General features: G+C 38.9%; 1 long non-coding RNA gene across 1 annotated transcript in view; it reads right to left on the bottom strand.

Annotated features, from left to right (window-relative positions):
• Positions 1-3,274, bottom strand: part of LOC131825819 (uncharacterized) — a 41,080-nt gene extending 37,806 nt beyond the window's left edge. The window contains exon 1 of the long non-coding RNA XR_009351321.1: positions 3,142-3,274. This is a non-coding gene — a long non-coding RNA (uncharacterized LOC131825819). The remainder of the gene's footprint in view (positions 1-3,141) is intronic.
• Between the last annotated feature and the right edge of the window lie 13,624 nt (positions 3,275-16,898).

The raw sequence follows: 16,898 nt of genomic DNA, 5'->3' as shown, positions 1-16,898 counted from the left end.
TGGGAGGGTTCACCCAGAATATCACCCTTCCAAGGATGGCTGCTTTGGGGTAGTTAGATTTCCATAGCAATGGGTATCTCCCAGAACAAGTGTCCCAAGAGAACCAGAATGCTGAGTGGCCTTTCATGCCCCAGCTTTTCATTTCCTCCGTATTCTATCACAGTGGCTCTCAATCAGGGGCAATTTTGCTCCCCACAGAAAGTTTTCCAATGTTTGAATCTACTTTCAGTTTGTACAACTGGGGACAGTGGGGGATAGGCTAGAAGCATCTAGCGCCTCCAGCCCTGGGTGCTGGTACATATTTTACAAGGCACAGGATAGCCCCCAATAGCAAAGAGTCTGTGGCCCAAGGTGCCAACAGCAGTGAGTTTGAGAAACCCTGCTTCATTCTGGCAGCCACAATCTGCCAGAGCCGTGGAGAAGAGAGGGATCATGGGGCCTGATTCTCAATGAGAGGAGAGTAAAAAATTTGTGGGCAGTTTTATTTTTATTTACTTTTGTTTGCTTTTAAATATTTTGTTTATTTATTTGACAGAGAGATAGAGCGCAAAGTAGGCAGAGTGGAAGGCAGAAGCAGGCTCCCCGCTGAGTGGGGAGCCTGACCATGGCTCCATCCCAGGACCTTGGGGATCATGAGCCAAGCATGACTCTGCTCAACTGACCAAACCATTCAGGCACCCCTGTGGGTAGTTTTAAAAACCACCACAAAGTTGTTAGTTTGCTTTCTTTTTTCTAACGGAGAGACCAAGTTTTCTAACAATTTGAAGCATTGGAGATAAATTCCAAAATGTGAGCAGAAGCTGAAATTGGTTCAAAGCCATGTAGACACAAAAATGCCGGTCCCTAGATCAAGTGACAGAACCAAACAGGAAAGCCTAGGTGCAGCTATCAGTTCTATACTTTGACGTTTGCTTTTTTTTTTTTTTTTTTTTTTTTAATTTTAAAGATTTTATTTATTTGAGAACAAGAAAGAGTGAGAGAGAACAGGAGGAGGGGGAATGGCAAGCGGAGGGAGAGGGAGAAGCAGGGTCCCCACTGACAGGGAGCCCAATGTAGGGCTCGATCCCAAGGCCCTGGGATCATGACCTGAGCTGAAGGCAGACGCTTAACCGACTGAGCCACCCACGCCCTGACGTTATTTGCTCTTGACTCACATTTCTACTTCTTTTCACTTGTTCCAATATTGTCCAGCTTCAGATGGATGTTATTTTTAGACTTTAGGGTGGTTATATTTAAACATAATTTCCAGCCGGCCTGCCTGAAATGTAGAGCACATTTTTAAGCCCCAGGGCTCTAAGGAGAGGAAAATAGCATCGCTGTATATCAGGGGGATGCGTGTCCAGACATCTGCAGCCCCACTACCTGTGGACAGTTTCTCTCTCTGTCTCTTCCCGTTGAGGAATGGCTGATTCAGCAAGGAGAGAGCCTCCCTCGAGACTGCTCCTAGAACCGGGGTGATGTGTGGTGGCGGTAGCTGGAGGCAGCGGATGCCACTGAGCCTGCCGACTAGTTTCCTATCATGGGAAATAAGAATTTAAGACAGCTCGTCGTTGGGGTAACTGGGTGGCTCAGTTGGTTAGGTGTCTGACACTTGATCTCAACTCAGGTCTCATATCTCAGCTCAACTCAGGTGAGTTTCAGCTGTGTGATGAGAGAGAGGGGGAGATAATCACACCAACAGCTTTGTATTTTTTCTTGTTTTCCTTTTACTGTTTTCTAAAGAATGTGTATAGACATTCCTTCACTTGTTCTAACATTCTAACCGTCTTTCCTACTGTCTCCATATAAAGAACCCGACTTCTTATTTCATTTTCTTCAGATGATAAAAGAGGGAGATAATCTGGTTTTGTTCCAGTGTTCATCAGATACTTCTGGAGCAACTCTTACGTTCCATGTTCTATTCTGAGTATTGGACAGAGAGACACAAACTCGCTGACGGAACCCCGGGGATTACATGACCCAACATGGTCTAGTGGGAGATAAGCCCAACTGATACTTATATATAATAATATTATATAATAATGTAGATCTTATTCTGATGTATAAATCAAACATAAATCTATATTTGTATGAATTACAAATGAGGAAAGAATCTATCGATGCTTAAGGTGTCGGGAAGCTTTTCTAGAGTCAAATAAATCTAAATCAAGAGTGAATTAGAGTGAATATTACGCCTCCATCAGAAAGGATGAATACCCAACTTTTGTATCAACATGGACGGGACTGGAGGAGATTATGGTGAGTGAAATAAGTCAAGCAGAGAAAGTCAAGTATCATATGGTTTCACTCACTTACGGAGCATAAGGAATAACATGGAGGACACTGGGAGAGGGAGAGAAGTGAGTTGGGGGAAATCGCAAGGGGAGACAAACCATGAGAGACCGTGGACTCTGAGAAGCAAACAGGGTTTTGGAGGAGCAGGGTGGGGTGGGGAATTGTGTGAGCATGATGGTGGGTATTAAGGAGGGCACATATTGCATGGAGCACTGGGTGTGGCACATAAACAATGAATGTTGGAACACTGAAAAAATTAAATTAAAAAAATTTTTTAAAAAAGTGAATTAGATGCAAAACTATTGAGGTGAAGTAGGGAGTGGGAATAAAGCAAAGTAGATAAAGTCTCCTTTTTAGGTTCAACATTGTTGTTTTTGTGTTTTGATCTATCATTGGATTTTCTCCCTGTTTGTATACGAATTAAAGATGGTAGACACAAATTCACAAATCTTTATATAAAAGTGTCAAGTAATTTAGCATAGGTGTGGGGTATTTGCTTCGTACACCTTAATTTTACTGCATGTGGGTATGTGCCATTATAATATTATATCCTTTTTATCTGTTTTGCCCTGCTTTATATAATCCAGGAACAATTCATCTTATTCCTTTTCATCTCAGGTGTTTTTTTGTTTGTTTGTTTGTTTTTAAAGATTTTATTTATTCATTTGACAGACAGAGATCACAAGTAGGCAGAGAGGCAGGCAGAGAAAGAGGGGGGAAGCTGGCCCCTGTTGAGCAGAGAGCCCCAGGTTCAATCCCAGGACCCTGGGACTATGACCTGAGCTGAAGGCAGAGGTTTTAACCCACTGAGCTACCCAGGTGCCCCCTGTTTATTTGTTTTTAAGATCAACCATAGATCACACTCACCAGAGACCTAAGGTGCTCCTTTTAACCAAGCTCCAGAAGCTGACCTCATGCCATAAACACTTGGCTATCACTTCTAACAGCTCCATATTTGCCTCAAAAAAGCCGCAAAGCTGCTTTAATTTTCATCTCTGGGTAGTCTCCTAAATAACAAAGACATCTGTTAGTAATGTGAACAATGGCAAGTTTGCTAATTGCCTTCACTATTCAAACACTGCCTGACTAAACTGGGCTTTGTTTTTCAGAAAAATGGATTCTCTACCTTTTTGCCGTACTTGATAAGATGCTCCAAGCCGCAATGCCAGTTAGACAGAGACAGCCTTCCAAACTGCAGACATCAGTGCTTGGTGAATCATCTGGGGAAAAAAGGAAGGTTTTAAATGAGAAGGAAAGATAGATACAACAGGACTCTAAAAATAATAATTGGGGTTTTCAATACACCACTCTTTTCCTCTCCGCACCCAAGCAAGCAGAGTGAGAATCAGTAAGGGCCCAGTTAAACCCAGTTTTGGGGGGGGCCCCATGGTCTAGCCCAGGGCTATTGCTCTACACTCTCTCCTAGGGTTGCTCACAGACCAGTCTTTGATCTGAAGCCTGAGCTCCCACCACATTCTCACCTCTCACTCACTCTCCAATTTTTGTTTTTATTCTCCTGACTTCTGTTCTCATTTTTTTGCTCCATTTTTTGCCCCTACTTCGTGTTTCGACTTGATTGATTACGATGTAATCATAGGTATAGATTTATCTTCAGAACTATCAAGTCTTCAGCCCAGGTTCAAGCTCATGGCCTCACGCTCCTTACCCCCAGGATTCCTGTTCCTAAGACTGCCTCACCCAAACGTAGACCCTTAATATGTCTCACATGAAACCCAAAAGTGGAAATTTATCTGGAAACAATATAATGCCCCGGTTAAGATTGCAGAACATAGAGACAGACATACTTGGATTTAAATGTCAGCTCTGTGAATTACCAGTTATGTGACATTTACAAGTTCAGTCACAATCCTTTAGATTTAATTTCTTCATTAAGGGTTGATGTTGATAGCATCTACCTCCTGGGTTTATAAGAACTAAAGATAAAAATAGAAAATGATTTTCCTATAGGCAAATAGATACTGTTATTAATGTCATTATTAGCATTATTGGCAGCACCATAAAAGCAATAATGAATTATAATAAAGGGCTTTTAAAATTATCTTGTGTTTTTTATAATTCCCAGTGATAATCACATTAGTACCCTCTCCTCTAGGGTGCACGCTCAGTAAACACAAGCAGATTGATCGGATGTGTTCATAGTGAGGTCATTTCAAACTGGGAAAACAATTTTTGGTAGTGTCACAAATTGTGGCCATTTAAGATATTTATCTGAAGTGGAAACAATGCCATTACTTAACAATTCTCTTTGTTATCAGGGTTTCCCAAATATTTTATTTGACACTACAAATGAGGAAATCATCATTTAATAAAAAATTCAAACTCAGTTTTCTATCTTTACAATCATGCACTGTTCCCTAAATCAGCAAGTCTCAAACTTCAATTTGCCTCAGGGTTCCTAGAACCTGCCCCCAGACAGATTGGTGTGCCATGAGCCAGGGATCTGCATTTTTAACAAGTATCCCATATTATTCTTTTTTTTTTTCCCTAAGATTTATTTATTTATTTATTTATTTATTTATTTATATGACAGACAGAGATCACAAGCAGGCAGAGAGGCAGGCAGAGAGAGAGGAGGTAGCAGGCTCCCCACTGAGCAGAGAGCCCGACTCAGAGGTTGATCCCAGGATCGTGGGATCATGACCTGAGCCAAAAGCAGAGGCTTTAACCCACTGAGCCACCCAGGCACCCCCATATTATTCTTACTATGGTGCTGCCCAGACCTCAAACTCGAGGACAATTATTTTGAATAGAGAAGGTCAGAAAAAAAAAATCTTAAACTCACTTGTTATTATTTTTAATTGAGATACAGTTCACTTATTAATTTTAGGTTTATGACATAATTCAATATTTGTATATACTGAATAATCGGCATGGTAAGTCTGGTTAATATAAATGACTATATGTAAGTACAAACTTTTTTCCTTGTGTTGATAACTTTTAAGATCTGCTTTCTTAGCAACTTTCAAATACATACAGCAGTTTTACTAACCAAAGTCACCGCCTTGTATATTACACACGCTCATTAATTTTACAATGGAAGCTTAGACATTTTGACTCTTTTCACTCCCCCTACACCCTCCTCTGGCAACCACCAATCTATCTTCTGTTATCTGTAAGTTTGATGGTTTAAAAAAGCATGCTTGATCACAACGTTTGTATCTTTAGAATAAATACCCAGTAGTGCAATTGCTGGGTCATAGGGCAGTTCTATTTTCAACATTTTGAGGAACCTCCATGCTGTTTTCCAGAGTGGCTGCACCAGCTTGCATTCCCACCAACAGTGTAGGAGGGTTCCCCTTTCTCCGTATCCTTGCCAGCATCTGTCATTTCCTGACTTGTTCATTTTAGCCATTCTGACTGGTGTGAGGTGATATCTCATTGTGGTTTTTTTTTTTTTTTTTTAAAGATTTTATTTATTTATTTGACAGAGATCACAGTAGGAGAAAGGAAGGGAAGAGATCACAGAGAGAGAGGAAGGGAAGCAGGCCCCCCGCTGAGCAGAGAGCCCGATGTGGGGTTTTGATTTCCCTGATGCCGAGTGATGTGGAGCACTTTTTCATGTGTCTGTTGGCCATCTGGATGTCTTCTTTGCAGAAATGTCTGTTCATGTCCTCTGCCCATTTCATGATTGGATTATTTATTCTTTGGGTGTTGAGTTTGCTAAGTTCTTTATAGATTTTGGACACTAGTCCTTTATCTGATATATCGTTTGCAAATATCTTCTCCCATTCTGTCAGTTGTCTTTTGATTTTAACTGTTTCCTTTGCTGTTCAAAAGCTTTTGATCTTGATGAAATCCCAATAGTTCACTTTTGTCCTTGTTTCCCTTGCCTTTGGTGATGTTCCTAGGAAGATGTTGCTACCCTATGACCCAGCAATTGCACTACTGGGTATTTACCCTCAAGATACAAACGTAGTGATCCGAAAGGGCACGTGCACCCGAATGTCCACAATAGCCAAACTATGGAAAGAACCTAGATGTCCATCAACAGATGAATGGATCAAGAAGATGTGGTATATATACACAATGGAATACTATGCAGCCATCAAAAGAAATGAAATCTTGCCATTTGCGACAACATGGATGGAACTAGAGCGTATCATGCTTAGTGAAATAAGTCAATCGGAGAAAGACAACTATCATACGATCTCCCTGATATGAGTAAGTGGTGATGCAATGTGGGGGCTTAAGTGGGTAGGAGAAGAATCAATGAAACAAGATGGGATTGGGAGGGAGACAAACCATAAGTGACTCTTAATCTCACAAAACAAACTAAGGGTTGCTGGGGGGAGGGGGGTTGGGAGAAGGGGGGTGGGATTATGGACATTGGGAAGGGTATGTGCTTTGGTGAGTGCTGTGAAGTGTGTAAACCTGGCAATTCACAGACCTGTACCCCTGGGGATAAAAATATATGTTTATAAAAAATAAAAATTAAAAAAAAAAAGCATGCTTGATTACAAAGGCTTGTAACCTATTTATCTTAGTAATTGCTGCCATCTCCATTTGCTCTCTCCATGTAGATAAACAAAAGGGTTGGCCAATGGCAGAAAGAGGTATTTTGTTGCTTCCATTCACGAGTTAGTTTAAGAAGTCATTTTTGACTTAAACGAAGTGTTTAAGGGTTTGACTTAAACAAAGTGACCTCCTTGGTCTTGTGTCATATCTAAGACATGGATTAGAATGGCAGTCCCTGTCAGGACTGAGACCCACGTGTTTCCCAATATGTGCCATTTCCTGCCATTATTGCCCAAGTGATGTCCAAATCCCGTACTCAGAACCAGGTCATTGTCTACCATGTACCATCCTACTCCAGGCAGCTGGCTTCCCTGTGTAAGAAACTGAGATAAAGAAAAATATGTTTCTACAAATTCCCAGAAAAGTTTTCTGTTTTGGGCAACTGATAGACCCCAAGGAGAAAAAAATGAGCAAGAACCCATGTGTCTCCACAGTCCATATTTTAAGAACCTAGTTAATTTGGTTGACAGTTTATCGATGATACGGAGTTCTCTGGAGGCCACCAGCTATCCATCTAGTTAGTGCCTCTGTCCGATCAGTGCACTAAGGAAACTTTCTTACTGAACGGTAAGCTTAGGAATAAAGCAGAAGCATAGTCCTAAATGAAGCAGAGATACATTTAGGAAGGAGTTAATATTTTTCTTTTTTGGTGCCTCAGCCAAAAGATGCTTTAAAATGTAAAAAGGAGTAGATGCCACAAATGGGAAATGTATGGAGGTGATCTCATTCTGATCTCTCCCAGGGCGGTCACATTTCCCAAAAAATGTTCCTAAGAGGTAGGACTATATATAGTAAATAGGTTAAAGCGAAAAGATGCAGGACCTTCTCAGCCCTGAGGATTTGTTGGCAAGAAGTGAATAAAGGCTCTCGGTGCCACAGTGATGTAATCTTTATGTAGATGAATTTCTACATGCTGAATTTATTACACATGTAATTACATGCTCATTGACGGATGTCTTTATCATCTGGGGATTAGCTGGTATTATTCAAGTGGAGGCACAGCCAGACCTAGAGCATAACCCACATTCTCCTGATATTTACCTGCCAGAGTGTAACGATCATTAATTTTTAATATCTAGCAAGCATGCTAGTCACTGGAATAATACATGTGTTTTCTTCCCCCCTTCCTTTGGAAAGCAAATCATTTTCTGTGAACATAAGAGGGCCTTGAGGGAAAGAGTAACAAAGACTTTTTTGGTAATTAAAACAAATGGTTCGACCATTGTGCTAGATTGAATAATGGCCTCTCAACAATGTCCATGCCCTTGAGCCCAAAACCTATGTAAGTATGTTAGGCTGTGTGGCAACAAGAGCTTTGATGCTGTGAATAAATGAAGGATGTTAAGATGGAAAATTACCCAGGATTATCCGGAGGAGGCCTATTTAATAATCACAGGGGTCCTTCTAAGAGGGAGTCAAGGAGATTAAGATCAGAGACAGGAGATGTAATGACAGAAGTAGAGAGGTTGGGGTGATTAGCTTTGAAGATGGAGGACAGGGCCACAAGCCAAGGAATTCAGGATGCCTCCACAAGCTGAAAAAGACAAACAGATTCTTTCCAAGAGATTCCAGAAGGAATGCTGACACCTTGATTTTAGGCCTATGAGACTATTTTGAACTTCACACCTCCAGAACTGTGAGATAATAATAATCTGTGTAGTTTTAAGCCTTCACATTTGCAGCAAAGGAATGCAGGCAATGTACCTTAAATTGAGATCTACATGGTCTGGTGTGTTAATTAATTAATCTTATGGATATAAGATATTGGGCGCCTGAGTGTCTCAGTGGGTTAAGCCGCTGCCTTCGGCTCAGGTCATGATTTCAGGGTCCTGGGATCGAGTCCCGCATCGGGCTCTCTGCTCAGCGGGGAGCCTGCTTCCTTCTCTCTCTCTCTGCCTGCCTCTCTACCTACTTATGATCTCTCTCTGTCAAATAAATAAATAAAATCTTTTAAAAAAATCCATAAGATATTAATATCCATAAGATCCTGTTCTGGTTAACAAACTTTAGAAAGAATCACCATAATGCAAGGTAATGCCAATTGACATATGCATGTAAACAGAAATGAGGTGAACACAACACAGGTAAGTAAAATACAGAGAGTTACTGACATACAATAACAGATAGAGCCAAGAATAATAAAACTAGTTTAGAAAAAAGAGGAGTTTATTACAAGTGTTATTGGATGGAAGTTCTCCAGCTGCACCACTATGAAAACTGGGGCACAGAGAACACTCACCCATTATTACACAGTTGGTCAACGGAAACCAGAATTTTCACCCGGAAGATCTGGCTTTGGAGCCTGTGCTCTTAGTTTCTCTGCTCTACCATCTCCCTCGTTATTCTAGTGGGCAAGTTTCCTTAACAGGCCAAAATCCAAAGAACAGTGTTGAGCTCCTTTGCTGCACAGGAGGGCTTTAGCCAAAGATGGCAAACAAGAGCACGAGAGACAAAGGAAGACAAGGAAAAGAAAGAGTGATCTGGACCCAAGACACGTCATCAGTACACCCAAACCAGCAGAGTGGGAGAGAGTAGTCAGAAGGCAGAGATGAAGGCAATGAAGTTGCTCTAGAAAGGCAGAGGGTCAGAAGAGCGGGAACACAATTAGGAGCCCAATTTAACCCAAAGAAGCCTCTACCTACCTCAAAAAGGATAATGAAGACCGCCCCTGTGATTGGACCCAAGTGTTATGCATAACTCTAAGCATACGGGAAATGTCTTAAGAGTGGATGTTAGGAAACACTGGGGTATCTGTGTGGACATGTATCATGTGTGCACCAAAAAATAATGTACAATAATATTCATGAGAACACTTTTGATGATGACACTTCTAATGGAAACTACCAACTGTCCATTAACAGCAGAATGCATAAATAAATGTGGCATTTTTACAATATGAAACACTATTCAGCAATGTGAATAGAAGACTTACAGGCATACCTGAAAATATGATTGAATCTTATAAATACGAGGACATGGGAGGGAAAAGCGACATTTGAAAGATCTCAAGATTCTATTTAAATGAAGCTCAAAAACAAGCAAAAGCAACTAAAAGGATTTAAAGTCAAGAGAGCTGTTGCCCTTATAGGGGATGGGCAGGGAGGGTCTGGAGGGAAACAGAGGTAGCAGAGTTTCCAGAGGACAACTATCCTGGGTTTTGAGCATAGGCGTGTTCAATCTGTGAAGAGTCAATGATTTGTATACTTGTCTGTGAGCTTTTCTATATAATTTTATACTATAATGAAAAAAAGAAAAAAAGAAAAATATGGATAGATTTCTGGGGTCATAGATGTTGAAAAAATACATTTGTATCTGAACTAAGAATTAATCAAACTCTGCTTGCATATTTAATTCACGAGGTGGAAAAAACTTTCATAGCTGGTTGAGAAGAATCAGTATCCTGTGCTTTTGTCAACTGAGCTTTACTTAACACTGTTTGGAGCCTATAAGCTTATTGGTTTATTAAGGGATAAATCCTCATTGTTTGCTATTTCTAATTACTAGACAGAGATCAATTTACTTCTTATGTCTGACATAGATTATCTACTTTTTTTTTTTTTTTGATGAATGGTTGGTTCATTCATATCTGTGAAAGATTCAAATCACACATGTCCTAAAAAGTAATCCCCATCAGTACAAGGGATGGTGGGTTTTCAGCTGAGTGAAATAACCCAGTATCTGTGTTTAACTGTTCAGTGACTTGTATAAACATTCTGTCATCTGGGTACATGTCTCTTTCCTCTCCTGTTTTAGCATATTCATTACTTCCTGTTGTGCCAGAGATCACCTTGTCTAAATTTTGATCTGTGCTGGAGATAACCTTGTCTAAAAAAAATGTTTAACATTATGTCACCAGGGCACTTAATTAAATATGTAACTATATTTTATAATGGGGAAACATCTACTGGGCAGTGTGGCTGAACACAAAAGGCAGCCGTAGGAATGTGTCTAAATCTACGCTCAATTCCAGCCAGTTCTAAGTCATGCAGAGTTTGGATTTATAAAAAACTAAAGGTCAAAAATCTGAATTGTCGGGTGCCTGGGTGGCTCAGTGGGTTAAGCCGCTGCCTTCGGCTCAGGTCATGATCCCAGGGTCCTGGGATCGAGTCCCGCATTGGGCTCTCTGCTCAGCGGGGAGCCTGCTTCCCCCTGCCCTTTGCCTGCCTCTCTGCCTGCTTGTGATCTCTCTCTCTCTGTCAAATAAATAAATAAAATCTAAAAAAAAAAAAAAATCTGAATTGTCTAATTTTTTAAAAGTTGTCAACAAATTTGAAAAAATTTTAAGCTTTCTACAAGTCAAACCCGTATTTATGGGTAGGATTCAGCTCACACATTGCCAATTTGAGCCTTCGAAAAGTATGATTTTCTTCATTCCTCACAAATACCCTAGGAGGTTGGCATGGAACAGAGAGGGAAACTGAGGCACATGGAAGTGAAGTGTGATTGTCAAATTCACACAGCTAATAAGGGGTCCCGCCAGGGTAAAATTCAAGTCTAATATGCAAGTTACTATTCTTTTCCCCAATGAGAAAAGTTTTTTTCTCAGCACTGATATTTGGGCTACCAATCAAATTGCTTTTTTACTTATAGTGAGTGAAAATGTGGAAAATATATTTGCATTATTTGCTAAGAAATTTATTTTTAAAAACTTCCTTTAAAATACTGTACTACTAATAGAAATATATTACCCAGTAACAGATCCTTCATAATTATTCTGGCAAAAATGTTCATTATAAAGATACAGCAAATAAGCCAATCACTTAGCTTTGATAATTCAGTGAATACAAAGAGATGTGGTTTAAAATGATATCTGAATAACAAGTGACAGACGTTCTCTAGTGGAATGGATTTGTGGGGCATCAGAATGCCCTTCTTTGGGTTTGGATTATACGAATCCTTCCAAACCCTCAAGGTAGTTTTCCAGACCAAAGTCTTAAATCAGTGTCAATTAGTCCAAGTTTACACACAGTTTACCTGAAAACACTTCCTCTTCATCAAATAAAGTAAAAGGAAAAAATTTATCTGGAGAACAGAAAACATAGAATTCCTAAGAAATGTTTCTTGCTTTGTCCTTCATGTGGGAAACGGACATGAAATTCATCTTGTCTTTGATTAAAAGTGAACACATTTGCAAATATAATGAAACAGGGCTGATAAAAATAAATGTGAGTGTCTATTTATTTTAAATGATTCTTTCAGTTTTTGTTTTCTTTAACATGGAAAGTTGCATGTTATGTTGCACCCAGGGCGAGGAGGGGTGTCCTGCCTCCTCAGATTGTAATACTGGAACTAGCTTTCCCCATTTCTATACATCACAGTACAAGGTTCTTTAAAACGAAATGCTTGTTTGCTTCACACCTTGTTATGGCTTTGGCTATTTTGGTTATAATGTAGCACTTGTTAAGTTATTTGGTTAACATATTTGGTTTCCCATACGGGAAAGTGGGATTTACATTAGTTTGGTTCTCCACATGTTTCCTATTCAGCAAGCCACGTGGAACTGTGTTGAATGCAAATTTATTTTCAAACCGTACTAACCAATGAGATATTGCTTTTTCCTTCCTTTAGTTTTACTTGTTAGCCTTTCCAACTTTTCATAAATGCTTTCAGAGAGACCTTGCTGTATACACCGCCTTCCTTCCCCTGACTCAGGCCTTGACATTAAATCAAGAATGTTAATTATGTTCCTTTCACATTGTTTATACATGAGTTTGCTTAGACTCAAACATAAAGATATTTACTAGAGCATAGCTTCAACTTTACTCTAGACATTCTATAGTCCCAGGGGCAGAGAATACCAGGCATTTAATCCTAAAAAATAAAAATAGACCCTCCAAGGAGCTTATACTAACGGAAACCATTCAATATATTTGCCAATTCAAAACTCATTACTATAATGGGAGTTGAAAGGAAAAATTAAAAAGTATATAAAAAGTATATAATAATATATATATTATTGATACACTACTATAATTTAACAACATATATTATGTATGTTTACATATATATATATACATATAAATATATATGTGATATCCTCACTATGTTTAGGAGAATTACAATCTGTAAATAAACATGATGAAATAAAAAGAGTATAAAACCATTTTAAGTGCATGTGTATTTTACTTAGATTTTTACTTAAAATAGCCTGTGATAATATTAACACACTCTGACACAACTTTGGAAACTAAGTAAATGTATGTAGGTGGTACAGTTAGATAATTTCCAAGAATGTGTTATCTGCCTATTTCATACAGCTTTTAATCCGGTATATGTCAATTTTAAAAAGTAGTAGAACAGGGAATGTTCCTACGTAGGGCAAATTGTAAAAATACTTATTTTGTTAATAAAAGACATGTAATAATTACAGAATCAAAGGCCATTCTAGCATCTCTTCATCTTTGCCAATCCAGAATTTTGTTGTTTTACAAATAGTTAACATACACTCAAATAATGTGCCAAATGCTATGCTAGATTCACAGGGGAATCACAACGGTAAATGGTAGTCTCCACCCTTGATGAAACCCCTTATCCAAATGGGAAACACGATTGTAAATAAAATGTAAGTAGATCCCATTTGGTGGGAGGAGATGCTAAGAGCTTCACTGTCCAATCTACGAATTCTAAATTAGACCTTCCCTTATGGTAGTGGCTGCTTTCAGATCCTGTCTCTGCAGCCATGCCATGGGAAACAGCTGCAAACATTAATCATTAAAATATACACACACCAACTACATGTCAAAGTTTCAAAACAAATTAAATTTATGCATCTATATATCTTTGGTTTTTGCAATACAATGCCCTCTTCCAATATTGTATCCTTATTGACCCTTTGGTCAATTGCTGATTCCAATCCTTTGCTCACATTTCTACTGGCCTTTTTATCCTTTCTCCTGTTGCTTAGAATATCGTCAAGTTCATTAATCTTTGCCTTATGATTTGTAAAAGAGGGACCAGTGTTTATTTATAAAATCCTTTCCCACCACACTGTATCAAAGACTTTGATTGCTAAAGCCTTTATTCTTTATTCTTATTTTTCAAATTCGCTATACCTCAATTCTTCCATATGAATTTTAAAATAAGCTTATCATTTTTGCTAAAAATATCTTGCTGGAATTTTATTGAATTTATAAAACCAATTTTGGGAGAACAGACATCTTTACAGTTGGGTCTTTGTAAATATGAACATTGTATAACTCTCAATTTATTCAAATTCCGTATCAGTATCTTACAATGGAAGTTAAAATTTCCTTCCTACGGTTTTTTGTTGTCTCTGTTAAGTTAGTTCCTAAATATTGTAGTGCATTGAGAATAGTATCTTTTTTTTAATTTCTTGTGGATTATTACTGTGAAAAGCACACTATCAGTCTCTGTTTAGCTTATCTTCTGCAACCTTGCTAACTTTCATATTGATTCAAATAATCTTTTAATCTTGCAATGTTCTATGTAGACAACTAAGTCATCTGCAAACAAATAAGTTTTGTCTTTTCTCTTCCTGTGCTTGCAACATTTTAGGACTTAAATTGGACAGACTCTTCAAAACCATGTTGAACTAGTAATAGTGATACAAGGGTCTTTGTCTTTTTCTGGATTTTAGAAGAAAGTACATCTAATGCTCCTCTTTTATATTTGATATTTGTCTAAGTTTTGGATGTATAGCTTTTATGAATGAAATGTAGTTCCTTATTCATCATCATTTTCTAAAAGTCTCTCGTATAAATTGGTTGAGATTTAATGTTGCTTATATAGCAGATGTGAATCTTTTCTTCAATCCCAAACATGGTCATCAGAGCCAGGACTAAACAAGGCAAGCTAGAGTGTAGGGCACAAAATAAAAGGAGGCTCTCAACCTGAGTGTGCATGCCTACTTAAATAGTTCACCCCAGATGTCTCACCCTCGGCACTGTGATCCCAAACTCAGAGGTGATTAAGAAAATTAGATCTTCTAATGCTAAACTTTCTTTCGACTCACTGAATAAGCCCTAGTTTATCATGATGCATTTTTCATACTTTATTAGCTTCAATTAATATTTTATTTAATTTTTTTTATCTATTATCATAAGTGAAGTGAGCTGTAATTTTCTTTCTTTTAAAACCCTCACCCAGTTTTGGAATTCTAGCACCTTAAAAGAAAATGGCTAATTTTCCTTGTATTCTTATTTTTTGGAAGAATTTGTACATGACAGATATCTGTGCTTCTAGTCCTTTCTAACTCTAGAAGATATTATGTGCGGTGAGTTTGTACAAGTCATTTTATCTGTCTAAACATCAATTTTCATCATCTGCAAAATGGAGGTAATGAAACCCATGAAACCTGTCCAGTGTATTTGTGAGGAGGATAAAAGGGAATTTTTTTAAAAGTACAGAGCAGTGAGCCTGACCCAAAACAGATGCTTCTCTAGGTTTACATTATACTGTTGGTCATTTTCTTGAATCTACTTTCATTTCACTTGTGCCTGTGTTCTCTTCCATTTACAACCAATGTCCAACCTTGACTGTATTGCTAATTCCTATATGTTGGGATGTGGTGGAATAATATTTTTGAAAAAATTAACCAATGTGCTTCTCATATCACAGATTTCTTATGATTTCATGATCCTTCTTATGCAGAAGTTTAAAGATATCTATGGCCACTGCCTCAAGCAAGGGTGGAAATGTTAACAGATAAAATAAAGAAGTATATTACACTTGTTTTCTTTCAAAAGTCTAGATTTTCAAGAGAAAAAAATTATATGTGTAAAATACACAGTAGAATTAGGACTGAAGATGGACTTTCAGAGAATGAGAGTCAGGATACACTACCCTCCCCAATCTAAAACCACCATGGTGAAGTGGAAGAGAGGTTTGAAAGAGTTAAGAAGGTGTGTGTGGAAAGACTGTAAAAACCATGGAAATATGGGTTGGGTTAGAACCCGACCTTTTTGGCATCAGTTTGGGGTACAGAGATATGCGAGGAACCTTAGGTAATTTTGGTGATTCCAGAGCCAGGGAAACCTATGCTCCCTTTCACAGACCAAGCCCAAGGTAATAGTAGCAACATGTCTGGATAGAAGTGACTGTCCAGGCACACAGCGCTGACAGCCTCATCAGCAGCCCGCTGCTCAGAGTAACACAGGCAAAATTGACATGTAAGAGCATCCAAGAGGAACATGGAAACAAGAAAGGGAGAGCCATAGGTGGTCAAACCAACTTTCTTAATCACAGGGTAGCCTGGTTTTGGAGAATGATTCCAAATCCCAAAAAGGTTCTGAGAATCAAAGGAGAGAGCACTAGACCCCAGAACCTGGTTATTGGGGTTGAGCCTGGTTATTACGACCAACTCAAGAAGGATCTGCCTGGATCAGCACCCAGGGACAGGAAGGAATGAAGCCATCTTGGTATGTGCCAGCCTGGACAACTGACTACCCAGGCTGTGTGTCTCCTTCAAGCATTGGCTTGAAGGAACTATACAAGCCCACCAGAACTTAGACACCATTCCAAGCAATAGGCAAGAGAGAAAGAATTGACCAAAATAAATTTCTGCCACTTCAAGGAAAGGGCAAGGAGGAGGAATCCAGAATTGAATGAGCTAACATACCTATCAACAGGCCAGACGGAGAATTTACAGTGGAAATCGTGTTCTGTACAAAAAACAGAAGTTGTGCTTCTTGCACACCTGTGCTTGGGAAATGAAGTTCCTACCCACTGCACACCTGTATCTCCAAATTAAGAAGAAAATTATTGGAAGACCTGGGTGGTTTATTTGGTTAAGCGCTGACTCTTGATTTCAGCTCTGGTTATGAACTCAGGGTCCTGGGATAGAGTCCCATGTCAGGCTCTGCTCTCAGCGGGAAGCGTGCTTGGGAATCTCACTCTTCCTCTACCTCACCCTCCATTTAGCTCTCTCTCACTCTCAATCTCTCTCTCTCTCAAATAAATAAATATTTTTTTTTTTAAAAAGGAAAAAAAGTGCTTGCCAGATATGTTGTTACAACCTCTAACAAATTATTTATTCATCTCTCTCTGCCTCAGTCTCCATATCTGTGGATGGGAATGTGGGCTTTAGTGTACCTTATTTAATAAGGAAATGAAATGAGTTTCACAGTGCC

The sequence above is a fragment of the Mustela lutreola genome, chromosome 2 (assembly GCF_030435805.1).
Source record: "Mustela lutreola isolate mMusLut2 chromosome 2, mMusLut2.pri, whole genome shotgun sequence".
NCBI lineage: Eukaryota > Metazoa > Chordata > Mammalia > Carnivora > Mustelidae > Mustela > Mustela lutreola.
This window is presented reverse-complemented; position numbering and strand designations above follow the sequence as displayed.